Source organism: Sphaerodactylus townsendi, linkage group LG05, assembly GCF_021028975.2.
Source record: "Sphaerodactylus townsendi isolate TG3544 linkage group LG05, MPM_Stown_v2.3, whole genome shotgun sequence".
In the NCBI taxonomy this organism is placed as follows: Eukaryota; Metazoa; Chordata; class Lepidosauria; order Squamata; family Sphaerodactylidae; genus Sphaerodactylus; species Sphaerodactylus townsendi.
The window spans coordinates 21085283-21111026 of record NC_059429.1 but is presented as its reverse complement, the minus strand read 5'-3'; the positions used below and the strand labels follow the sequence as shown (position 1 = coordinate 21111026).

General features: G+C 48.5%; 1 protein-coding gene across 5 annotated transcripts in view; it reads right to left on the bottom strand.

The window, feature by feature from the left end:
* Positions 1-25744, bottom strand: part of GNG7 (G protein subunit gamma 7) — a 153673-nt gene that overhangs the window by 42554 nt on the left and 85375 nt on the right. For 3 of the 5 annotated variants that reach the window (XM_048496070.1, XM_048496072.1, XM_048496071.1), the window contains one exon: positions 1452-1479. The exons of the other annotated variants lie outside the window; for them this stretch is intronic. The gene's annotated coding sequence lies outside the window, so the exon portion shown is untranslated. The remainder of the gene's footprint in view (positions 1-1451; positions 1480-25744) is intronic. 5 annotated transcript variants of the gene reach the window in all.

Sequence of the window (25744 nt, the reverse complement as noted above, 5' to 3'; positions counted from 1 at the left end):
GGCACCGTGATCACTGAAGAGCAAACAGCACAAAAATCAGCTGTGTTTCTCCGACCCAAAGAACCTTTGATTTCATTTCATGGCCGCTTAAGTTGGGCACGTATTTGCATTCCACAAGGTAAACAGTGGCAAGCTCTGATCCTTCTCATGAAAAATGATTGTATAATACCAGAAATGGAAAGAATTCAAAGAAACTGATGGGCAGGAGATTCACAACAGGTAAAAAACAGAGTTAAGAACTCGCTGCCACAGGATGCAGGGAACTAGCCTAGATAAGCTAGTTTCTAACACAGGGACAGCCAGTGTGATGTCGTGCTTAAGTCACCAGCACAGGTCTGGGAAGACCTGGATTCAGATTTCCACTCAGCCACGAGTTCTCTTGGGCCTCTCCCCAAACTTAACTAACTGGAAAAGAGGAGAAATAAATACAGCAGGGGCGTAGTGGTTAAGAGCAGCTGCATGCTAATCTGGAGAATCGGGTTTGATTCCCCGCTCTGCCACTTGAGCTGTGGAGGTTTATCTGAGGAACTAGATTAGTTTGTGCACTCCAACACATGCCAGCTGGGTGACCTTGGGCTAGTCACAGTTCTTGGGAGCTCTCTCAGCCCCACTCACCTCACAGGGTGTTTGCTGGGAGGGAGGGGAAGGGAAAGGAGCCTGTAAGCCCTTTTGAGTCTCCTTACAGGAGAGAAATGGGGGGGTATAAATCCAAACTCTTCTTTTTCTTCTACACTGCCTCAAGCGTAGTGGGGTCAAAATGGGGGTCAAAGTGGGGGTCAAAATGAAACAGAACAAAGGAGGGGGACAGAACTACGGGGGGGGGGGGAGCACGGCTACCAATCGCTGCAACAACTGCCCACTCTTTATCCTCTCATCCCTCCTTGAAAACATTGAACAGCAAGCAGGCTTTGTGAGAAAGGAAAAACTTAAGGTAGCCACACAGAACCCTGATTACAGATTGGTGTAGAATTCAGGCTGGGTTCTTCTTTGCTGCTCTTGAGAGGACGGAGCACACGCCCGGCAACTTTCTGGTACCTGTGTGTGCCACTGCCCCTCTTCCTCCCTCAGGGAGCTGAGAGAGAGAGAGACGGTGCCTTTGCCGCTCTATGACTGCAGTCCTAGGCAACAGAAAACCTGCAAGCTCCATCCAAACTGTATTCCTTCCACTCTCCAAAATGGCTGACAGAGCGAGGCTCTGGAACACAGGACATCATGAGCATGGATACAGCGCTCCCCCCGCCCCTATGCTCTAACCAAGCAACGCAGTGCTGAGAATGGAAGGGCAAGGCGGGCTCTTCCAAGGCAGGCAAAGGAACCACTCCTTTTTTTAATGCAGTCAGGGGTAAGCAGAAAAACCAAATTCTCATCTCAGTGTGAAATAATGGGCGGGGGGGGGGGGGGGAAAAGATAAAGACATGAAGACAGTTACGGGAAATCGGTTATATCCATACCTTTTTTTCCACTGTTCTTGGGATAATCCTGAAAGAAAAGGGAGGAGGAGGTTACTTTCTTTCTAAAAGGAATACCCACGAACATGAGGTTGCCAACCTCCAGGTAGGACCTGGTGATCTCAAGGGATCAAAACCAATCTAGAGAAAGTGGCTCCTTTGGAGGGACTGTGTAGCATTATGACTTGCTAAAGCCCCCAAACCGAATCTTCCCCAGGCTCCACCCCAAATCTCCAGGGATTTCCAAGCCTGGAGATGGCAACCCTCCAACACCAAGGAAGCTGGCACTTTCTTAGGAACGGCCCTAGACCCTGTTCGGGATAAAGGTGACAGGAGATTTGTGAATTCGTCCGCCATTTCCTGGACCATCGTTGTTCTCGGATGCTCCGCTTGGGTCCTAGTGCCTACCTAGGTCTGTCCCCAAGGCACTACAGTGGTGGCGAACCTTTGGCACTCCAGATGTTATGGACTACAATTCCCATCAGCCCCTGCCAGCATAGCCAATTGGCCATGCTGGCAGGGGCTGATGGGAATTGTAGTCCATAACATCTGGAGTGCCAAAGGTTCGCCACCACGGCACTAGGACCCAAGCGGAGCATTCGAGAACAGAGACAGGCCAGGAAAGGGCGGATGAATTCACAAAATCTCCTGTCATTTTTATCCTGAACAGGGTATTTATTTTTATTTATTTATTTATGGGATTTCTATACCGCCCAATCCCCAAAGGGTATATAACTAGCTCTAGTGACTAAACCACTTCACATGCCCTTTAGTCCTTGTGACAGCACTCCAAGACTTTAAACACAAAAATGTTTCACTGTGGAGACATAAGGGGGAAAGATTCTTTCTGCAAGGAAAGATGCTACATATTTACTTTCTTTTTTAAACTGAAAGATGGGAATCTAAAATACTTGTTATAGATGTTGCTACCGTATTTTATTGCTATAACAATACAATACAAGCGTGAAAAAGCCCAAGTGGCCCAGGTAAGAGCTACTGCCAGGAGGCTGTAGTGGGGGCACCTGTCATATAGAAGCCCCGCTGCTGCTGCGCTGTACTGGTAGCCACAGCAACAACTGGGAAACTAAGGCCCCTTCCGCACATGCAAAATAATGCGTTTTCAAACCACTTTCACAACTGTTTGCAAGTGGATTTTGCTATTCCGCACAGCTTCAAAGAGCACTGAAAGCAGTTTGAAAGCGCATTATTCTGCGTGTGCGGAATGAGCCTAAGAGATTTTCTTTATATTATTTATTGTCCCCTTTCTCACAGAGATTCACGGTAGATGAAACATAGCAAGTGAGTAGAATTGACAAAATAGGGCATTCAATGCACAAGGCATCAGAATTGCAGAAGTCTGGATGAACCAAAAAAAAAAAAGAACTGAGGCGCAGCACACATTAAGCGGTGCAAAAATGACAAAATAGGATCCCGGTTATATATAGTAAGCGACACACGCCAGTACAGACCACGGTCCCTAGGAACTGAGGAAAGTTAAGTTTGCAAACCGTTTCATGCAGTGCAAACCTATAACCTGTGCAGAAAAGCTCTCTTGAATAATTCAGTTTTGCATAGTTTGCGGGAAGCCGGGAGGAAGGGAGCCTCCTTCAGGATGGCCGTTCCACAAGGTGGGAACCACAATGGAGAAAGCATATGTTTGGGCAGTTGTTGATTTGCGCCTGCAGAAGACCTTGCTCAGAGGAGCAAATGTCATGGAGGCACACAGAGGGAAGAAGAAGAACAGTTTGGATTTATACCCCACCTTTCTCACCTGTAATGAGACTCAAAGGGGCTGACAATCTCCCTTCTCTCCCCCCTCCCCAACAAACACCCTGTGAGGTGGGTGGGGCGGAGGGAGCTCCGAAGAACTGTGACTAGCCCAAAGTCACCCTGCTGGCATGTGTTGGAGTACACAAGCTAATCTGATTCACCAGACAAGCCTCCACAGCTCAAGTGGCAGAGCGGGGAATCAAACCCGGTTCCCCGGATTAGAGTGCACCTGCTCTTAACCACTACACCATGATGACGGTCCCACAAATACGAGGGTCCCAAGTCGTGAAGGGCTCGGTATGGGATTACCAATATTATAAATTGAGCCTGGAAGCAAACTGGTAGTCAGTGGAAGGTCTGCAGAACAGGAGTAACAGCCATGTTTCATTTAGCTCCCAGTAACAGCCGAGCCAGAGCATTCTGGACCAGAGTTTCTAGATGGATTTTGAGGGGAGACCAATATACAGTGCACTGCGGTAGTCCAGTGGTGAAGTTAGTGTGGCATTGGATCCAAGTGGCCAGATTAGCCGTATCAAGATCAGGGGCCATCTTCACAGGCTGGTCTGAGTTGATAAAAAGCATTTTTTCGCAGCTGCGTTAATTTGCTTATCCAGCAATAAAGCTGGATCCAGTGCAAGCGCAAGGCTTTTAACCGGGTCAGCAAAGGTCAGTTGAATTCCATTAAGAGGGGGAGGGGGGAGAAATGTCCTTCAAGAGCTCCAACATCCCAACCAGCATTACCTCTGTTGATTCAGGGTTTAGTTTGTTTGTTCGTTTTTAGCCCGTTAAGAACAGCAGCCAGGCAGCGATTCAGGCACTCTGTCGCATAACTAGGAGATTTGAATAAGGATACGCAGAGCTGGGTATTGTCAGCATACTGATAACAACCACCCCCAAAGCCATGAATGGTCTGTTTCAAGGACTTTACATAGAGAAAAGCACTGGGAACAGAACTGCACCCTGTGGAACCCCACAGGATAGGTCCTGCGTGAATGAAACTGGTTTCCAATAGCAACCCTTTGAGTCCAATCTGTGGGGAATGATTTAAACCACTGCACATCCTCTGATACTTATTGCTGCCCCCTGATACCTCAACAAGGCGGCGAGATTTACTATATCAACGGTTGCAGATAAATTATGAGCAACAGCGTGGAATAGCCTTTGTCTACATTCAGACGGAGATCATCAACTAAAGCTAGCAGAGCTGCCTCTGCCTCACCTGAAGCCAGAGTGAAAAGGGTCTAGAGCAGGAGAAGACCCTAGAAGACCTGGAGCTGGCCTTCTACTGCTTTCTCAATCACCGTGCCTAGAAAGATTCGGACAATAATTGGCCGCATCATTTTCCTGAGACCTTCAGAGATCCCAGGATCTTGTCAACATCCATCATGGAAACTGGACTAAAATGATCCATAAACAGACAAGGTGGTATATCAGGCCTTTCTTTTCTGTCATCACAGCTGCTTCACAGGTCTTATCCTTCACAGCTCTATTCAGATTCCATGCGATTTTTCCACCTGTGCCATTCTAGGCCTCTCCCGACCCTTTTCAGATTGCCTAGCTCTATGGCAAACCAGGAAGCCAGATTCTGTTCCAAGGACAGGAGAGGTCAACAAGGGACAACCTTGTTGATAGCTTCAAAGAGGTTCATGTTTCACACTCCTGTTGTGGCCTCAACAGAACACATGTCTGGAATGCTAAAATCCCCCAGGGTGTTCTGGAATCCAGTAGGATTCATGAGCCTCTAAAAGGCAGATCATTGCAACTGGCCCCCTTCTTATGTGGGATTTTGGAGCCGTATTCACCTTGGCTTTAAGCAGGAAGCGGTCAGACCATGGTTCAGGGCAAACCTGCAGCCCTGAGAACCAAACCTTCGCACAAAGGCTCTGCAAAAAGATTGCTAATAAAAGACATGCTAATAAAAGGCACTGACTGACTGGCAAAAGATTAAGTCCGGTGTGCGATCTCTGACAAACAGTTGGCCAATCACAATTTGGAAGAGATCCAAAGTAGTCAAAAAGGCTATGAAACTCTGGGCTGTCCCGAGTGAGGAATTGTCAGCACAAATATTTAAATTCTCCAGAATGATCAGTCTAGGAGTCTCCAGTAGTAGAAGAAGAAGAGTTGGATTGATATCCCCCCTTTCTCTCCTACAGGAGACTCAAAGAGGCTTACAATCTTCGTTCCTTTCCCCCTCTCACAACAAACACCCTGTGAGATAGATGGGGCTGAGAGAGCTCAGAAGAACTGTGACTAGCCCAAGGTCACCCAACTGGCATGTGTTGGAGTGGACAGGCTAATCTGAATTCCTCAGATAAGCCTCCACAGCTCAAGCAGCAGAGCAGGGAATCAAACCCGATTAGAGCACACCTGCTCTTAACCATGCCACTGCTGCTCCTTGTTGGTACCTTGTTGTGGTCCCACGTACCCCATCTGAGAGTATCTCTGTCATCTCATAGTGTTCAACAGTGGCCCTCCAGATGTTCATAGGCTATGATTCCCATCAGCCCCTGCTAGGGGCTGATGGGAATCATAGCCCATGAATATCTGGAGGGCCACAGTTGGACACCCCTGTCATAGAGGGTTCTCATTGGGGAACTAGGTGACCAGTATACAAAAAGAATGCCTAATCTTTCCTTTGTTCCTAATGTAAGGAGTATGCAGTCAATGCTCATGATAGTTTGCACTGCAAGTCTGCAGTTGTTGAATGACTCCAAGAGAATGATCCCCAGCCAGCTGGATGGGTCTAGGGCCGTGGTGGAGAACCTTTGGCACTCCAGATGTTATGGACTACAATTCCCATCAGCCCCTGCCAGCATGACCAATTGGCCCTGCTGGCATGGGCTGTTGGGAATCATAGTCCATGAACTCCTGAAGGGACTGAGTTTGACACCAATGGTCTAGTGGAAGACCAAATAACCAGGTGGTATTAGTTGGGGCAGACAAACAAGCAAGCTTGTACCCCTGAGTAATGAAAGGGTCTGAGGCTAACGGGGGCGTGTGTGCCTAAACTGTAAGGCAGAGATGAAAGTCAAACCAGGGACTTGCTGAATTGGAACTCATTCTGGGCACTCCCCGTGCCACACGGGCTCAAAGATCACGATCTCCTGTTCTGATTTTTTTACACAGGGGAGGGGGGAGGCAACTTGCCAAAATGCTCCAGCAAGGAAATAACCCTATGCACGTGAAGAGCTCCGAACAAAAGCAACGATGAGATAATCTGAAGGTAGGAAGAGGCCGGGTGGGATGCACAGCACCCAGCCAGCCCCGCCTGAGCAGCATTTTCGGGACGTTTTCCGGGACATTTTTCACATGGCTGGCATTCCTCTGCTCAGCCATCATCGGCCTCTCGCATTCCTCTGTCTGTGAAGCTTTACAACACAAAGGAGAGAGAGAGGATGAATCACGTTTGTTTAGCCACACTGGAAGTGCGGAAGTCAGCCCGAGGCTGGCCTTGTATGGTATTCGCCAGGCAGGGAAGCGGCTCTGCGGGATGTTTCTGTCAGACCTCAAGCACCCCCAGGAGTCAAATGACTACAGTCTCCTGGGCAAATGTGCCTACAAAGCTAGAACAACCCCCCCTGCAGCCCAGTTAAAGAACAAGGGCTGCGTCTGCCCTGATGCTGGAGAAAACGTTCAGAGTTCTTCCTGCCAGTGTTTTGATAAGCTAATTCAGGGGTCTGCAACCTGCGGCTCTCCAGATGTTCATGGACTTGTGAGTTGCAGGTTGCAGACCCCTGAGCTAATTTGTCAGATTACGGAGGGCACTGAACTCAACCAAGGGGTTTCCCGGCGTGGGACATAAACTTCTTGAGCTCTTGGTTCACTGACTAATACGAGCTCCTATATGAGACTGAACAACCCACGGCAAAATGCAGGGTTTTAGAGGGACCCAGACACATAGCATCCACTGACACCCCCCATTACGATTAAGTTGGAAGCCGTGAGGCATGGTTCTCACAGCTCGCCTCCTTTTAGCTGCAGTGGTGCCAGTGAGTCACAGAGATGGATGATGGGACTGGGGCTTTCCTCTTTCCAGCACTCCCCCTTCCAGGAAAGGATCCTAAGAGGCAGCAGAGTACACAACAATTTGGGTTGCTTCCTCAGCTCCCACCAGTAGCCAGGCTGGTCCGGCGTCTCCCAAACATTCCATTTCTCCGAAAGAAGAAAACTCCAGGCAATACTTCTCACATACACATTTGCTAGGATGCCAATTACAACGGAATCCAAGCACCTCCTAGTGACGTTTACAGCAGTTCTGCAATGGGGACCCCAACCCAAAGACATGCCGCTTCCTCACGCTGGGAACGGCTTCATATATCACCGCAGCTGCGCTTGCCACAGCATAGACGGGGGGGGGGGGGGGACCAAACGCCTGGAGATCTGTACCCAAAAAAGCTGCCTGGTGCAGAATCAAACACAATGTCTGTCGAGGCCACTGTGGACGGCAGAGATCCCAAAGCCCTACTGTCAGATACAGGGTCTTTCGCTTGGACTTTCTGGAGGCTTTGGTGTGCAAAGCATTCTTAGGACTGCAGCCTCAGCTAACCTTTTCGCCAACAGCCACAGTGAGAAATGGATTTGATCACCTGCCCTAAAGGGCTTTGGATCAAATTCAGCGGCACAGCTTGATGAGAAAGAAGCTGCTGCTAACGTTCTCTTGTATCGACTCTGCTGCAACCTGCTTTTTCACTCAGCTTCACCCAAACTGGCTGGGAGGATCAGATAAGGAGGTCCAAGCACGGCATCCTGTTTCCAACAGCGGTCAGCCAGATGTTTCTGAGTCTTACAGGTAAGGCATGTAGGCTATAGTTCTCCCCTGCTTCCCCCTACCCCCAGCAACTTGCATTCAGAGGTAGCCTGCCTTCCAACATGGAGGTTCACTTTAGCCATCATGGCTAACAGCACTCCTCCGCAGATCTGTCCAATTCCCTTGTGTGGCCGTCCCCGCTTCCTGTGGCAATGAGTTTTGTATGATAATTAAGCACTACATGACACAGGCCTTTTTCCAGTTTCTTCCATCTCTCAGGCAGAGGCGTGGGGGTGGGGGGGGAGGGAATGGCGCCCAGGGCAACGCCCAGGGCGTCCCACTTACCTTAGTTGGCAGGAGCCTGCTGCAGGCTGCCCCTCAGCCAGTGGAGCCTCCGCCGGCTGAAGGAGCAGCCTGGCAGGGTTGGGCTAAGGGGTACCTGGTGGTGGCCCAGGAGGCCGCTCCTTCAGCCGGCAGAGGCGCCGGTAGTTGAAGGAGCAGCCTGGCGGGGCGGGGCCAAGCGGAAGGGTGTGGGGGCAATTCTCCGCCCCCACGTGACCAGCTGGCAATGCGCCTGGGGACATGTGACCCTACGTGTCCCCGTGGGCGCTCCGCTCCTGCCCTCAGGTCCACTGGCTGGCTTCCACAGTCATAAGAACATAAGAACATAAGAACAAGCCAGCTGGATCAGACCAGAGTCCATCTAGTCCAGCACTCTGCTACTCGCAGTGGCCCACCAGGTGCCTTTGGGAGCTCACATGCAGGAGGTGAAAGCAATGGCTTTCTGTGGTTGTTGCTCCAGATCACCTGGTCTGCTAAGGCATTTGCAATCTCAGATCAAGGAGGATCAAGTTTGGTAGCCATAAATCGACTTCTCCTCCATAAATCTGTCCAAGCCCTTTTTAAAGCTATCCAGGTTAGTGGCCATCACCACCTCCTGTGGCAGCATATTCCAAACACCAATCACACGTTGTGTGAAGAAGTGTTTCCTTTTATTAGTCCTAATTCTTCCCCCCATCATTTTCAATGAATGCCCCCTGGTTCAGTCCTTGCAAGGGCTGATGGTTTTCCCCTTGCATTCAGAATTCTGCAGATTTTTTTTTAAATGGCAGCCACCGAACCCCCACTGCCTGAGGGAACAAGTCCAAACGCAAAAGGCCAAGAATTAAACAGCTGGATGCCACGTACTCTATCCCCAGCAGTCGGTACGAACTGTATTTGTCTTGCAGCCATCGGGATGCATCCCTGTTTCATACCAATTAAAAAAAAATAAAGGTGAGGAGCAACAGACAGTCCGGCTTTTTCTCACGAACTTTACATTGCTTTGAAAACATAATTACAGCCGCCACCTGAAATGTGCTGAACAAACACAGTCAACCCCCAACAGCCAGCGGAGCCAGAAAGGTAGGCACCGTCTCCTCTGATCAGACCGTCGCTATTTCAAACGGCAGACTTTGTGGGGTGGGTGTACCCCACCCCCCCTTACTCTTAAAAAAAAAGTAGGATGAGTGTCTCTCCTCTGCAGTGGCGTAGGAGGTTAAGAGCTCGTGTATCTAATCTGGAGGAACCGGGTTTGATTCCCAGCTCTGCCGCCTGAGCTGTGGAGGCTTATCTGGGGAATTCAGATTAGCCTGTGCACTCCCACACACGCCAGCTGGGTGACCTTGGGCTAGTCACAGCTTCTCGGAGCTCTCTCAGCCCCACCTACCTCACAGGGTGTTTGTTGTGAGGGGGGGAAGGGCAAGGAGATTGTAAACCCCTTTGAGTCTCCTGCAGGAGAGAAAGGGGGGATATAAATCCAAACTCTTTTTCTTCTTCTGGAAGCAGATCCCTTCCCACCAGCTGGTTGAAAGCAAGTTCAGACTCCTGCAGTGGATTCTCGTTGAAGAGGACATCCAAGTACAGAGCTGCTCTCGGGGGAGTTTCAACTGGCAATGAGTTCCCCATATCTGCAGTTCCCCAGCAACGGCAAAGCTGGAGGGATATGGGGGAAAGCGCAGGTGATCTGATAGCAGACGTACAAAATGGGAAAGGGCTTTGCTGAAGCTTCCATTTCAGAAGGGAGAGGGGAGGGCAGTGTTTTCTCACCGCTCAGGCCGGCTGCAGAAAAAGAGCCTTGGCACATCCACGCGCCCCAAAGGTGGCGTCTTTGGTGCATCGCAACGAGGAAGTCACTTCCAGCGATGGAATTAGACCTCCATTCCTCCTGAAACACGCCACGATTCAGCAGATGGCTGGACCTGATTTTGAGTCCTGTCTTGTTAAGATTACATTCATGCACATCGCCGAAGCGCTTTACGAAGCAACAAAAGTCCTCTGCCCCAAGGAGCTTGCCACTTCAGCTTGGATAAAGAGAGCGAGAAAAGGAGGCAGATAGAAGGGTAAACGGGGGTGGGGGTAAGGCAGAAATAGTGGAGTCATTTAAAGGCGCAGGGGACCTGTAGCAAGTTGAGGGTGATGTAGAAGCAAAAATTGCATGATAAGGGGAAGAAGCCCATGGACGGTTCTGGACGGTACAGAGAAGGTGTCTCTTTTGTCATCCTTACTAGTACTAGACAGGACTCTTTCATTCAGGAGCTCAGGGAAGCATACTTGGGCATCCCCCGCCTCACCCCTCTTTCCAATCCCCTTTATCTTCACAACAGCCTTATAGGGCAATTAAGGCTGGAAAAGTGAATGGTCCAGAGTCCAGTGAGAGTGGGGCGGAGAGGGCTTTCGAACTGGATCTTGGAGCAGACAGGAAGTCAATGGAGGGATATAGTTTGTATAACAGGGGCAAATAACTGGGAACTGAACTTGCACAGAGACACTTTACAAAGCTTTGGACAAGGCAGTACCACCATCAGAAACGCTCCCCCCACCTCCCCGCCCAGTCTATATTTCTGATTGCAGAAGACTTGTCTCAGCTGCAAGGAAAGTCAAAGGCTATGGGACTGTTTGTGTCCACTGGCGATCAGTGAACAAAAAACTTTCCAACCCCACCCCACCCTTCCCAAATTAGAGTTTTGTGGGGTTTCCGGGCTGTATGGCTGTGTTCCAGTAGCATTTTCTCCTGACGTTTCGCCTGCATCTGTGGCTGGCATCTTCAGCTGTGTGGCCGTGTTCCAGCAGCATTTTCTCCTGATGTTTTGCCTGCATCTATGGCTGGCATCTTCAGAGGATCTGAAGATGCCAGCCACAGATTGAGGTGAAACGTCAAGAGAAAATGCCAATGGAACACGGCCATACAGCCCGGAAACCCCACAACGCCCCAGTGATTCTGGCCATGAAAGCCTTCCACAACACATTGAAGCAAGAATTGGTTCCTGTACAATAGCTCAGTTGAACGCACTGCTGCAAATGTTAGTTTACAACGTACTTCCCTACTTTTTATAGCTTTTGCACATGAATGCTCCAGTAGCGAAGAGGCAACTTATGCAACGAGGGCTTGAATGCAGAAGAAAACCACGTCAGGCTATGGCATCAGAAGGACCGGGGAACCCTCCAACTCCAAGAAGCTGCCCACGCAGGGAACACAGAAGGCAGAGCCAAGAAGACTCACTAACACCCACAAGGAAAGGACAAAAGTGAATCACATGCACGCTTGCGCGGTCCAAGTGGGCCCTCCTTTGATTCTTTTGAAAGGAACTGCACAAACTGATCTTTTTGGGAGCTGCCTGGGGAGCAACAGGGAGGGGTTGTCACCTCCTGGGACCGGAAGGAATCCCGGTCCAGGACCCTCCCAGGATCAGCCTCCATGTAGCAGAGATAAAGTTCACCCTTTCACCACTCCAGATAAGCCGCTAAAGGCTTGGGGTGGGAGGCAGGAGAGGTGTCTCACTTCGTTTGTGGTGGGAAGTGTTCAGTTGCTAAATACATCCTGCTGTTTCACGAGAGGCTTGTTAGGATTTAAGTTACGCATTTCGTTTCCAGGCCTTAAGGGTCCACTTAGCTCAGAATCCCCAGTGTGAACTTTGGGAGGGGAGGTTACAACTTCACAGTGTAGTGCAGTGGCTAAGAGAAGGTGCACCCCAATCAGCAGAACCGGGTTTGATTCCCCAGTCTATCACTTGAGCTGTGGAGATTTATCTGGTGAACCAGATTAGCTTGTGAACTCCAACACATGCCAGCTGGGTGATCTTGGGCTAGTCACAGTTCTTCGGCGCTCTTTCAACCCCACCTACCTCACAGGGTGTTTGTTGTGAGGGGGGAAGGAAAGGGAGATTATAAGCTCCTTTGAGTCTTCTTATAGGAGAGAAAGGGGGGTATAAATCCAAACTCCTCCTCCTCTTCTTCTCTTTGAAGACGGAGGCTTTTTTATGAGTAGGATCCAGTGATCTGCAGATTCAAGGACTGTTGCATTTTTCCAGTCTTTTCCAAATCCTGGGAAGTTTAATTCCCGGCATCAGGAGACCACGTGCACCACAGAGATTGAGAGGCTGCAGTGGGAATAAAATTTTTCATTTCTCTCTCTTGTATGAGTGAAGCTCCACTAAAACAAGGGGGGGGGAGTTTAATTTCCTTTCCTTTCACCTCTTCGCTGCTGCCTCCCGAACCACATGGCTGTTACTGCACTTCTGTCTCCTGAGCCTGGGAATAAACTTTCCAGGATAGGAAAACACAGGAGAGATACACACCATAAGCACCTGCCACTGACAGAGCATTGGGGTCAGCCCCATTCATTCAAGATTGCTGTTGTGACCTGCCCACGTTGTAATAGCCTAGGCCTGTGGTGGCGAATTTGGAGGACCAGGTTTGATTCCCCACTCTTCCACCTGAGTGGTGGAGGCTTATCTGCCGAACCAGATGTGTTTCCGCGCTCCTACATTCCTGCTGGGTGACCTTGGGCTAGTCACAGTTTCCTTCAAACTCTCTCAGCCCCACTTACTTCACAAGGTGTCTGTTGTGGGGAGAGGAAGGGGAAGGAGCTTGTAAGCCACCTTGGGTCTCCTGACAAGAGAGAAAGGTGAGGCATAGATCCAAACTCCTCCTCCTCCTCTTCTTCATCCTGCTGCTTTGATATCATCTGATATTTTTTATTCCTGCATACCTTGAGCTTGCCATAGGTCTCCTGCTTCTTTTAGTTACTCTACTTTTTCTGCCATACCTATGCCTGCTCTCTCTTTGGTAGACCCCTGTGCAAGCACCTGGTCATGACTGACCCCTGGCCATCTGACAGGAGTGCTTTGATTATGTGTTCCTGCAAGGCAGGGGGTTGGACTTGATGGCCCTTCTGGTCTCTTCCAACTCTATGGTTCTTTAGGGCAGTAAAGTGAATATTCTTCCACTTCTTCCAACTCTATGGTTCTTTAGGGCAGTAAAGTGAATATTCTTCCACTTATTCTTAAAATTCTTAAAATCTATCTGGGTCGTGACTTTGGATGCTTTTTGACTTATAGTTTAATGCACAAAACCAAGAAACCTACACCATTAACTTAATATGCTGACAGCTAAAATGAAGAACTTTGCTAGAAAAAAATATAAGTTCAACTATGCACTCCCTTAATGTGGCTACAACACATTAGCCCGTTAATGTGGCTAATGTGGCTACAACATTTCATGTGGGTGTGACATTTAATGTTTTCATACCCTAGGCAGTCAGCTCAAAAGAAAAAAAAAGTCTAGTTCTAAAACTTGGAAAGTTCCCAACATTGTATACATTTGCTATTCATTACTTTTATGGAAACAATGCAAAGCTAGAAATAGAAACAAGATCCATGGAAAAGTGTAACAGTGGAATTTTTTTCTATTATGGAAAAAATTCTGCCCTGCATCTCTAGGTTTAGCCATGTGGGGCTAAACAGCACAATGCTTTTGTGATTCATAGCTCTTCTGCAAAGCACACTCTCTTTCTCCCTACCTGGCCAGTGGGAGCTCCAGACAAAATGTCACTAAGAACAAAAACTATTATGTCTTTTGGCAGTGCAGGGGTTAGAAGTATAGGTGTCAAACTCAGGCCCTCCAGGTGTTCATGGCCTACAATTCCCAGCAGCACCTGCTAGAATGGCCCTGCTGGCATGGGCTGATGGGAATCGTAGTCCATGAACATCTGGAGGGCCTGAGTTTGACACCTGCTGACTGTTAGAGTATTGGACAAGGATCAGGAAGTCCCAAGTTCAAATCCCCGCTTGCCATGAAGCTGGCTGGGGAGCTCCGGTCCAGCCATTCTGTCTAGGACTCACCTACCTCACAGGTCTGTCTGAGGATAAGTGTAGGCCACAGAATCTTGTGCGCTGCTCTGAGCCAATTGGAGGAAAGGGGGGAGGGAATAAAAATTGACTAGATAGCAAGCTTGGTTGGAGCTCCCTGCCCAGACGGCTTCCTGCCTTCCTACACTTCCTTTCTCCCTTTCCGTGCCTCTTTCCCTGCTCTAGAGCCCACGGTGCTCTTCAAGAAACTGGGCCACGTCCCTAGAAGAGATCCACACGCAAGTGTATATACCAGACAGAGGCAGACAGACCTGGAAGTAAGCTGAGAGAAGGAGAGATCTGCCTCCCCGGCCACGAGCCACACATTATGTTGCGAAGAGCCACATACGGCTCGCAAGTCGCAGTCTGAATACCCTGCCGTAGGATACCAGGGAATCACTGATACGCACCATTTACAGGGGAGAACAGGTGCCGTTGACACCACTGTTCTGGGGGTTTCTACAGATGGGTGGGATGGGGCAGGGAAGGAACACACTGGGAGCTTAGAAAAAAGGTGTCAAACTCGCGGCCCTCCAGATGTTCTGGACTACAGATGGGAACTGTAGTTCAGAACATCTGGAGGGCCGCGAGTTTGACACCTGTGGCTTAGAGGGACTGCTGAGTGGATTCCCATCAGTTGCCTGGGCTGAAAGGTTGCAGCAGCTTGTACCTGGTTCTTATGAATCGCCAGAAGCTTGCCGATGTAATTTCACTGGCTTGCAGAATGTGCATTCCCTTCACTGGCGGAGCATGGAGGAAGGGCTCATGGCGCAGCTCCAACTTCCAGGTGCGTGGTACCTGACAGTGTCACAGGAGGGCTAGTGCACAGCCACAGCAAGGCGGAGATTCCATCTGTCGCTCTTCAAAAACAACCAGTTACACAGAAACGGGGGTCTGCATAAACCCCCTGCTTTCCTGTCCGAGTCATATTTCTTCCCACGATTGCAGGATTTTAAACTTCCAATGAAATTAAAACACCACCCGCACGGTCTGAAAGGCCTCTGATCTCAGCAGGCATTTTTGCCTGCACCAACATCTTTTAAACTGCCACAGGGGTGCATCATTATGTCTCTGGTGTGTTTAATTAGTTTATTCAGTTTTTATGCATTTACCATGATTGTCCTTTTGCTTGAAGTCTGGATGTCCTGGAAGGCAGAAAGGCTATTTTACTTTACAGATTTTTGAACCTTTCCTTCTCCTCAGTCGAGGCACAACTTGGGGCTCTGAACGGGGCGGAAAGGTGACAGATAAATAAATAAAATGCTTCGAATGAATAGGTAAAACGCATTTTCCCAGCTTTAAAAAGACAGTACCTACCAACCACGGGCCCTGTTTGGCAGGTTAAGAAAAAAAAATCAGAGGCTGTCCTCACAATGAACACAAAGTTCCACAGAAGGGAGGGTCCCCCTCCCCTTCTCATTCTCAGCTTCTGACAACTGAAGCCGAGCCATGCCTGCTTTCAGAAGAATTGCTCCCATGCCAAGTTTCAGGCACTGTGAGAGAAAGATGGCCTGGCCTTCTTTCCAGGTATCACTTCCCACTCTGATAGAAGTAGTAATAAAGACACGGATGAAAAAAGAGGCAGGCAAAGAGCGGACAAGTGGATTAGTCACGAAGAAATGAAACAACCCTTCGTCAACTCTTCTCAGTGTGTTTAGTGCACACCACCCCTCTTCCTCACACAGACAGTCGCTCACTTCCTCTTTGTGAAGGGGTTTTCCTTTTCATTCAAGGGCAAGCCAAGCTATGCAGGTGCAAGTGGAATGAAATTGGGGGTGACACTGAGGCCCCTTCCGCACATGCAGAATAATGCACTTTCCATCCACTTAAAGTGCACTTTGCAGCTGGATTTTACTGTGCGGAATAGCAAAACCCACTAGCAAACAATTGTGAAAGTGGATTGAAAGTGCATTATTCTGCAAGTGCGGAAGGGGCCTGAGAGAGACAAAGAGTGCAAGACTGAGGCAGCAGGAGTCCTTTGCGTCGCAAAAGGTAAGAGAATTAGGTGTACTGAGGTGTATTGGGAAATGTATGCAGTGGTGGGATCCAAAAATTTTAGTAACAGGTTCCCATGGTGGTGGGATTCAAACTGTGGCGTAGCACCAATGGGGCTGGGCGGGGCACGACGGGGGTGTGGCTGGGCATTCCAGGGGCGGGGCATTCCTGGGCGGGGCTGTGGCAATGACGCAGCCGCTGCGGCAGTACTTACGCGGGAAACGAATGCGCGTAGGCGCAGGCTGCCATGCCCGTCGGTGCACCTCCTGCTAGACTGCTTCAAGTTCTGCGCGCTACTGCTGAGAGGAGGGGCGTAACTAAGGCAAAACTCACGTGGCAAAATCACCAATTTGTAACCCCCTCTCGGCACCCACAAATAATTAGTAACCTACTCTCGGGAACCTGTGAGAACCTGCTGGATCCCACCTCTGTATGTACGTCAAAGCCTGTTTCCAAGGGCAAAAGGGGCACCCTTTAGTGGAGCCCAGGTCTCCTGGGGCGGGGTGGATTATGTCTTCACAATTTATTCAACACATTTCAGAAAGAGATTTTTTTTTTCACAGCTCATGAGACTGTACGTAGAGACGGAATGGTGCGGGTGCCCATGTGTGGGGGTGGAAGGTTATTAGTTTTGTGCTTGGCTCCTGATGAGCATTGCGGAGGACCCTGAAAGCAGGAACAAGGGTCTCCCTTCCGACAGCACTTCAGTTCTGTATCGCGTTAAGCAAGCATTACCACAGAATCTGTCCCCGAGGAATAAAAAGTCAGAAAAAGTTGCACAGCGTTCCAACAATGCAGGGCACTTGTGAAACAAAAGGAACAGTTGCTGCGTGTTTCTGCTTTCTGCTCTGCCAAGCCAAAATATTCCAGCCGCAAAGGAGACGCAACGCGGAAGGGGATTGACATTCTTCGGCAGAACCAACTCTGCTTTGAAGAATGAACATGGGAAGAACAGCATCCAGAATCTTCCCTCTGACTTCAAAGCACGCTCGACTGTATCATCTGGACATGAGACTCCCCAAGTGTCACTTGACCAAGCCTCAAGAGCCTCACTTCCTGACTCCACCTGCCAAATGATCTCCTGCAAGACATATTGGTAGCAGCCAACTCTCTCCCACGGGGATGCAAGAGAGGTCCGTCGATTGCCAGTTTCTACACTGTTGCTGCTCCAGGAATTTTGATCAGGCTCATTGGGGCCAGCAGAGGTGCCAGCTGCGGCTGAATTCACAGCAAAGAGGGGAAGGTGTGTTGCAAGACTTAAGAGACAGCTTTCTTCAACAGACAGGCCTTCCCAGCAAATGAGAGGAGGCCGTGCCAAACTTTGATGATAAAATATGCAAGGGGATAAAAGGAGAATTGCATCTGAAGATTGCCCCTGGCCCTGCTGCTGAGAAGCGTTAGGCACACCCCCTCCCCTTGCCACTGGGCTGTGGCGCTGGGCAAATGAAGCATGTTTGCCTCCCACAAGACGGTTTCTCCACCAGCATGCCTAGCATTCCTCAGCAATTTGCATAAGGCAGAACATGAATAGTCCCAGCACTTAGAGAGCCAGCGTGGTATGGTGGTTAAGATCAGGTGGATTCATATCTGGAGAATCGGGTTTGATTCTCCACTCCTCCACCTGAGTGACAGAGGCTTATCTGATGAACCAGATGTGTTTCCGCACTTTCCCGCTGGGTAACCTTGGGCTAGTCATAGTTCTCTGGGAACTCTCTCAACCCCACCTACCTCACAAGGTGACTGTTGTGGGGAGAGAAAGGGAAAGAGGCTTATAAGCCATCTTGAGTCTCCTTACAGGAGAGAAAGGTGGGGTATAAATCCAAACTCCTCTTCTTATAAAAAGAATACCCCTGAATCTGTAAAATATGGGCGAGAAGAAGGAGAAATTACTTGCATTGTCATGCAGAGTTCTTGCCAGAATAAAATGGAAGAGGAATAACTGTTTGAAAACCACACACACCACCCTGAATTCCTTGGATGAGACAAAAATGCACTAAATAAACTCTTCTTGTAAAAGTATGCAGGAGTCAAGTAGCACCTTGAAGGTGAATGGTTTATTTGAGCACAAGCTTTCAAGAATTTCATTCAAAGAAGGGAAATCTGACTCATGAAAGTTTATGCTGAAATCAGTTTGTTAGTCTGTCAGGCGCAACTTGCTCTCTGTGTAGTTCTGCTACAACAGACACACACGGCTACCTCTTTAGATGTACTCCATTCTTGCAGTGCGCCAAAAAACTGACAGTGCTCCAAAATCATAGTAGTCCAATGGCTAGTGCAGGGTTCTGCAATCTGCGGCTCTCCAGATGTTCATGGACTACAATTCCCATCAGCCAATTGGCCATGCTGGCAGGGGCTGATGGGATTTGTAGTCCATAAACATCTGGAAAGCCGCAGGTTGCAGACCCCTGTGCTAGTGGAATAGCAGAGATGCGGGCGGTGGGGGGGATTGCTCACACTTTGGATGAAAGTCTCAGCTTTGATGGTCTTCCAGTAAGACCACTAATGCTGCTATAGGATTTCCTCCCTGTCATGTGCATATAGCTCTTTGAAGATCAGGTCCTTTCTAAGAAATTCAGCCCCCAGCCCCGAAATGTGCAGAGATGGAAAAGCAAACATGTCCTCCTTCTAACCCTGTAATTAAAAGCAGTAAACAGTCTGACTTCAGGAGCTCTTTCAGGAATTGGCATATTCTGTCTCCAAGCTTGGCGCCGGGTCAAAGAGCAGCTCCTTACAAAGCTGGCACCTCATTTTGCCCCCCTTCCCCTGAAATGTAAACACAAATATGTATTTTTGGAATTGGGGGTCTCAGCATCCCACCCTGACACTAAGAAGAGTCACAAAAGCCTTAACTACATGTGGAACAGGAAATGTGTGCTGTTTTCAAACCCAGCTGGAGACTATGGGTTAATCTCCATGAAACACTTTGAGGACCTACTATTACAAAGAATCAGACAATGTTGCACTTAAAAGATGTGGGTGGGCACGTAGTCGAGCTTCACCATCATCCCCAAGGCCCAGGAGATGAACCTGTGCCCAAAGGAGGGGAAAAATCAGCAGTGCATCACCACAAGCCGATCAATTGCATGCAAGTCTCAAAACTTTCATCAGAGTATGGATAGATCAGATCGCGAGCCTGGTGATGAGCTGCAAAGGGGCTGGGTTAAGGTATTTGTCCATTATCTGAGAAAAAAATTGATTAAATCCCACAGATCTGTTCCATTCGCGGCGGCACTCTGAGCCTCTTTAATAAAGGGAAAGCGCCGCCGCTGCCAGAACAGATCCTGCAGGATCCAATCCCTGGCGTTAAGCTAAATGGCCCGCCAAGGACAAGATTGCTAAGCAAATTTGACTTTTCCCTCCAGTTTCTTCTTGTGAATTGGCACAACTCTCCATTTGTGATTCTTCAAAGTGATTCTTCAAAGTGGTGGCAGGGGCTGACAGAAAGAAGCAGAAGGGACGAGGAAACAGGAAACCACCCCAGGTTCTGTGGAAAGTCTGCCTGCTTTTGCCCATTAACAACCCCCTAGTTGTAATCATCTCCGAGGGACGGAAGTTTTTTGGTTTTTTTAAAGATGTCACACAGGTTAACCTCTGGTCATTCAAGGTGCCTTCCAAAGAATGAAAGTGAACCTAAATGGGGTTGTTTTCTTTTGGTCTGGAGTTTCTCCCTCCTGCTCAAAGAATACAAGTCAGAGGCCATGGGTCACAGATGGAAGTAGATAGAAGCAAACTCTCTCTCTCCATGGATTGGGGTGTGTGTGTGTGAGAAATAGGGGCATTTTTGTGACACAGAGTCAGCCAGGGAGAGACACAGAGAGAAACAAAACACCCCTCTTATCAGGGTCTCAATCAGGGCTTTACTGTGCCAGTAAAATGCTCTGCAAATGTCACTGGTCCTAGAAAGGGGGAAGTGATCAGCCACCCTCGGGCTCCTTACAGATTGTCCCGGGGAACGTCACGGAAAGATCATCCGCCGTAGAGGCTGCAGTGGAGCATGCAAAGTTCTGCAATTTTATATTTCCCATTCTAACCACCGATCCGATGTCCATAAATGAAATCCGAGCCAGGATATTTGGATCATGTTGGTTTTGTGGGTCGTCTCCTGAATGTTTTATATATGGCTTTTTGAGGAAGAAGAATGTTGCATTTACTTGTAACTGTTGTTCGTAGAGCGGTCTTCTGTGTAGGCACACGTGGGTCTGCATATCTGTAGGCCTGCTGTGGTAGGAGACTTGTCAGCTTCAGGAAAGAATTTTCCAGAAACTCCCAGAAATTCCCCGAGCACTCCCTCCCCCTCCCCTCCAGTTCAGGCAGGAAAATCTCCAGCCCAAGCAGAGGCGAGGCAAGGATGGCGGAGGGACCGCTCTCTTCAATTCTCTTTTTGCCACCATAAGTAGAAGGGATAATTATTTTTAAATGCTCCAAGTGCGGAGGCAAGATGGCTGAAATTGGACTGTTGGATACTCACTGTGAACAGTCTTTTTCCTATGGCAGTGGTGCCGAACCTATGGCACAGGTGCCACTCAGAGCCCTCTCTGTGGGCACGTGCGCCCAGAGTTCATCTTGTGGGCAGAGCAGAAAATCACCCCCACACACACATCTAGGCTGGCCTGGGCACAATCCTTTACCTGGGAGTAAGCTCGGTTGCTGGCAATGGGGCTTGCTTCTGAGTAAACCCTCCTAGGGTCGTGATTCACTCATTTGAAGCGTTGCATGGTTGCTTCACCAAGCTTACTCCTGAGTAACGCGCACCTCGGAGCCAACCGTTTTTCTAAACTAAAACCTTAGTATTCAGGTTAAATTGCCGTGTTGGCACTTTGCGACAAATAAGTGGGTTTTGGGTTGCAGTTTGGGCACTCGGTCTTGAAAAGGTTCGCCTTCACTGTTCTATGGGGACAGGAATACATCTTGTTTGGGGTGATTCCCACCCCTTTCTCTAGGAGGCAGGAAATGAATTTTATTTCTCTTTCATTTCCTGCCTTCTCATGTGGGAGTCATCCATCCTCAGCTGGATCTTTCCGGAAGCAGTGATAGACTAACCGTTCAGTCCGTTACTATAACCACTGAATGCTCCGGACGTAACCAACTGATTACTTCCAATCAGAACTCAATACGCTTGCAAGAGAGGAACAGGAAGCAAAAGGCAAAGAAGAAGCAGGCCTTTAACTGAACTTTTAACTTCAGAATACAGGATGTATGTATGATTAGAATGACTAAGGAGGGCCAAGATGTTCACTTGTCCCCATACAGGGAGGACCATTCACGGTGAGTATCCAATGGTTCGTTCTCCTGATGTGGCAGGAGGATATTCTGTTTGGGACTTCCCAAATCAGTGTCCCCTTCATGGGTGGGCCATCAGTCATGTATCCAACATGTGTTGCAGCATCTTTCTGCCAAAGGATGCATCTGTGGAATAGAACATGTACAGCTTATAGCGTCTGATGACGGTGGACACACTCGGTCAAGTAGCTGCCTTGAAGATATCTTCCATGGTAGCATGGTTGGACAGTGTGGCATTGGTAGCCAAGCTTCTGACTGAGTGTGCCATGATGCCCAAGGGTATCACCAGTTGCTGCGCCTTGTAGGCCTCAATGATGCAAGCTTCTAAGGTAGAACTGAGTATGGCTGCTGACATCTGTTTGCTTGCATTAGGAGGGCTAATGGAGATAAATAAGGAATCTGATAGTCTCAAGCATATCATCTTGAACAGCATCCATTTGGCCTCGTCTACCAACTGCTGACTCAGTCGGTCCACCTTCACATTCAGAACACCCTTTACGTGTTCTGCCTTGATCAAGCCTCTGTAGTTTGGCCTCAGCCCAGGTGAGGATTTTCAGGATCTCCACGTGTACCTGGATGCCACCTGACTGTTGATGTACATCCTGGCACAAGGAGGAGGAGGAGGAGGAAGAAGAGGAGGAGGAAGAAGAAGAAGAAGAAGAAGAAGAAGAAGAAGAAGAAGAAGAAGAAGAAGAAGAAGAAGAAGAAGAGTTGGATTTATATCCCCCCTTTCTCTCTTATAGGAGACTCAAAGGGGCTGACAATCTCCTTGCCCTTCCCCCCTCACAACAAACACCCTGTGAGGTAAGTGGGGCTGAGAAAGCTCTATAGAGCTGTGACTAGCTCAAGGTCACCCAGCTGGCGTGTGTGGGAGTGTACAGGCTAATCTGAATTCCCCAGATAAGCTTCCACAGCTCAAGCGGCAGAGCTGGGAATCAAACCTGGTTCCTCCAGATCAGAGTGCACCTGCTCTTAGCCACTGCTCTTAGCCACTACGCCACTGCTGCTCCCTAATTAGTCCTAACTAGAAGGTGCTTCCCCTCGATCTGATCAAGTGTGGCACGGCCAGAAGAACAGCTTGAATCTTTAAAATATTTATCAGCAGGCTGGCTTCTGATTTGGACCAGTGACCCTGGACTGGTTGTTCATCCAGAACTGCTCCCCAACCCAAGAGGCTGGCATCCGTGAACATACATGGTCATTCTGCCATGTGATAGATCTTGCCCTTCTTCAACCTGAATAGGTGTGTCCACCATGTGAGGCTGGACTTGATTGCAAATGATTTTCTGGACTTGATTGCAAATGATTTTCTGGACTTGATTGCAAATGATTTTCTGACCTTTAGGCTTGGGGAAAAACAGCTTGTTGCAAAACAAATCTATGACTACCCCCCAAGTCTCTCTGAGTGGGAGAGAGCTCTTCTGGAGGTTTATCAGGAAACCGTGCTATTGTCAGGTGGAGACAGTAATCTGGGCGTCACAAAGTGATTGTTCCTTGGAGGAAGATCACATCAGAAGATCGTCTCGGTGCGAATGCCTATGTATTCCCCATCCCCTCAGCTAGGTTATGGGAGTGAGAAGGATCTTGGAGAAGACCCGTGGAGCCATGAAGGGCATAGCATGGAATTGGTTTTGCTGTTGTTGAAAGGAGAACATCAGGAAGTGACAATGGGACTCTGATTTAAATGTATTGATACGCCTCTGTGAGGTCCAACGAGGTCATGAAGTATCCTGACCCCATGGCTTCTGTAATAGAGTGAAGGGTTTCCATCCTGAAATGCCTCAGCTTCATACACCGATTCAGGAGCTTGAGGGCCAGGATGATTCTCCAGCATCAGTTCCGCTTAGGAACAGTAACGAAAATTGAATACAGGCCTGTTTGAATTTCTGTAGGGGGTACTCTTTCTATGGAATGTTCAGAAGATGCTGGATGACTGGGTGTGAAGGTTCTTTGCTTTAGCACACGGGAGAGGAAATGAAACACTGAGGAGAAATCCTTGAAAATTCTAAGGCATATCCCTCCACCCACTCCCTCCTTGGGCCCTGCATCGTGAATGAGGGTTCATCCATTCACCCTGGAACAACTGAAGGTGACCCCCCACCAGAATCTCCAGATAGTCATTGTTTAAGTTGTTTGTTGACTCCAGTGCCCTTGGTTGAGAACTGTTTGAAGTTCTGCTGTCTGTGAAAGGAGTAGTTGTAAGGTTGCTAGTTGGAGCTTGCTCTTCCTGCTGGGTCTGGGAAGGGTCCTGTGTGATCTGAATGTGGCTGAACCTGAAGGTAGTCTATCCTGTCTAACAAATTTTGGCATGGCCTTTTCCTTGTCCCTTGTTTCAACCAGAAGTTTATCTAGAGAGCCTCTGAATAGCATGTCCCCTTGGAAGGGATACACAGCCACAATTGACTTGGACTGCAGATCAGCATTTCACGCCCTGAGCCAGAGATTGCGTCTGGCAGAAACCGCACATACCGTGGTCCTGTTGAGTCCAGGGTGGCATCAGCGACAAAGGAGGATGCCTTGAGCATTCTGGAAGTGCCATCAGTTATCTTTTTTTTTTTTTGGAGCTCGGGATCAGTTGGAATAACTTCTTAGCCCAGACGATCACAGCTCTAGACACAACAGATGATGTGGCCAATGCTCTGATCGCCATGGCAGCGATTCATAGGCTTTCCTTAAGGTGAACTCAGATATTTTGTCTAACGGGTCCCGAATGGAACCCTCCTCATCCTCCGAGACTGACCGTCTCAGTGTCCACTGACACTGGAGCGTTTGCTGGAGGGACCTTGTAGGAGTTTGTTGGGGAATTCTAGTAAAGCACAAACCTTAACGAATGTGGGGAAATTCTTGCTGGAGGATGGCTTAACCCTTTCTTTCTTTCTTTCTTTCTTTCTTTCTTTCTTTCTTTCTTTCTTTCTTTCTTTCTTTCTTTCTTTCTTTCTTTCTTTCTTTCTTTCTATTTATATACCGCCCTCCCCTGGACTGGGTCTCAAAAATATTCTGGGAAGGAGAAAACCTCTGGGAAGATTCAGGCTGGGGAAAGTAGTCTTTGTCCCCCTTGGGTCTATCCTTAATAGCCAGAGGTTTTTCCCTCCTCACTGGAGGGAGACTTTTGGAGATCCAGGGCTGCTATGGATTTGGCTAAGAAAAATTGGCTGAAAGAAATGAGAGGCCTGTTCAGAAACCTGAATGGGAACCTCATCAGAAAATAAGTGTTCCTCCTCCTCACTCTCAGAATCCCCCTCAATGCTGTGTATTGGGGAACCCCTCCTGTGCTTGCTACGCCCTCCCGTCTTTAAGGCTGCCTTGGTGGTTGCCTCCATTGCATAGCTGAAGGGCACATCCCTTCATCCTGTCTCCTGAATGTTTTATACATGGCAGTTTGAGGAATCAAGAGTTCAGGTGCTTGATGGGGGTGGGTGGGTGGGTGGGGGGGATTGCTCAACAAGATCATGCAGCAAATCCAAATCCTCAAGTACCCCCACTGAGAGACCTCTTCTCTTCCCTTGGGAACCCCCAGATGCTGAGGATTCTTCGTGAAAACAAAACCAAGATGTGATATTGCACTGTGAACCTCCCCAAATAATGATTAATTTCAGCTGCTCACAGATCCCTAATGGCTGTTATAATAGAGCTTAATAAAACTTCTAGACTACTAATTTCAAATGCAAATTCCCTGCTACTTCATCACTTGTCTGGACTGAACACAGTCCAACCCGCCATCACGGCTGAACATGACTTAAATGACAAATACTTGCATAGTCAAAAATAGGACAGCCCTACCGGTTGAATAGCTGGCTGGAGAATTAATATCAATTCCTAGGACCATACAAAATCATCTAAATATGATGTTTACAATGTGAAGGACTAACAGGTAAAAAAGCTTGTCCAGTTGAAAAAATGACTGACCAGTTTAAAAAAAACAACTGGTGAATTAACATAATATCCTAATATCCCAGGACTTTGTTCGGTGGCCTTTACTGCGTTTTCCTGTTTTTAGTTTGGATATGCTTCATAGGGGGGCTTCACACATGGAGGAAAAGATAAAAATGTAATATGCACTATTATGAAAACAACAGCAACAGTGATTATGACAATCTGGGTCCCGGTAGATCATAGGTGTCAAACTCGCAGCCCTCCAGATGTTATGGACTACAGTTCCCATCATCATGATGGGAACTGTAGTCCATAACATATGGAGGGCCGCGAGTTTGACACCTGTGCTGTAGATCTACAAAAGGGTGCATTTCCAACATGTTAATTGAGGCAATAGGCATTTTGCATGGTTTTGGTCCTGCCCTTCACTGCCGGGCACAGTAACCAGGTTTCTTTAGTACAGA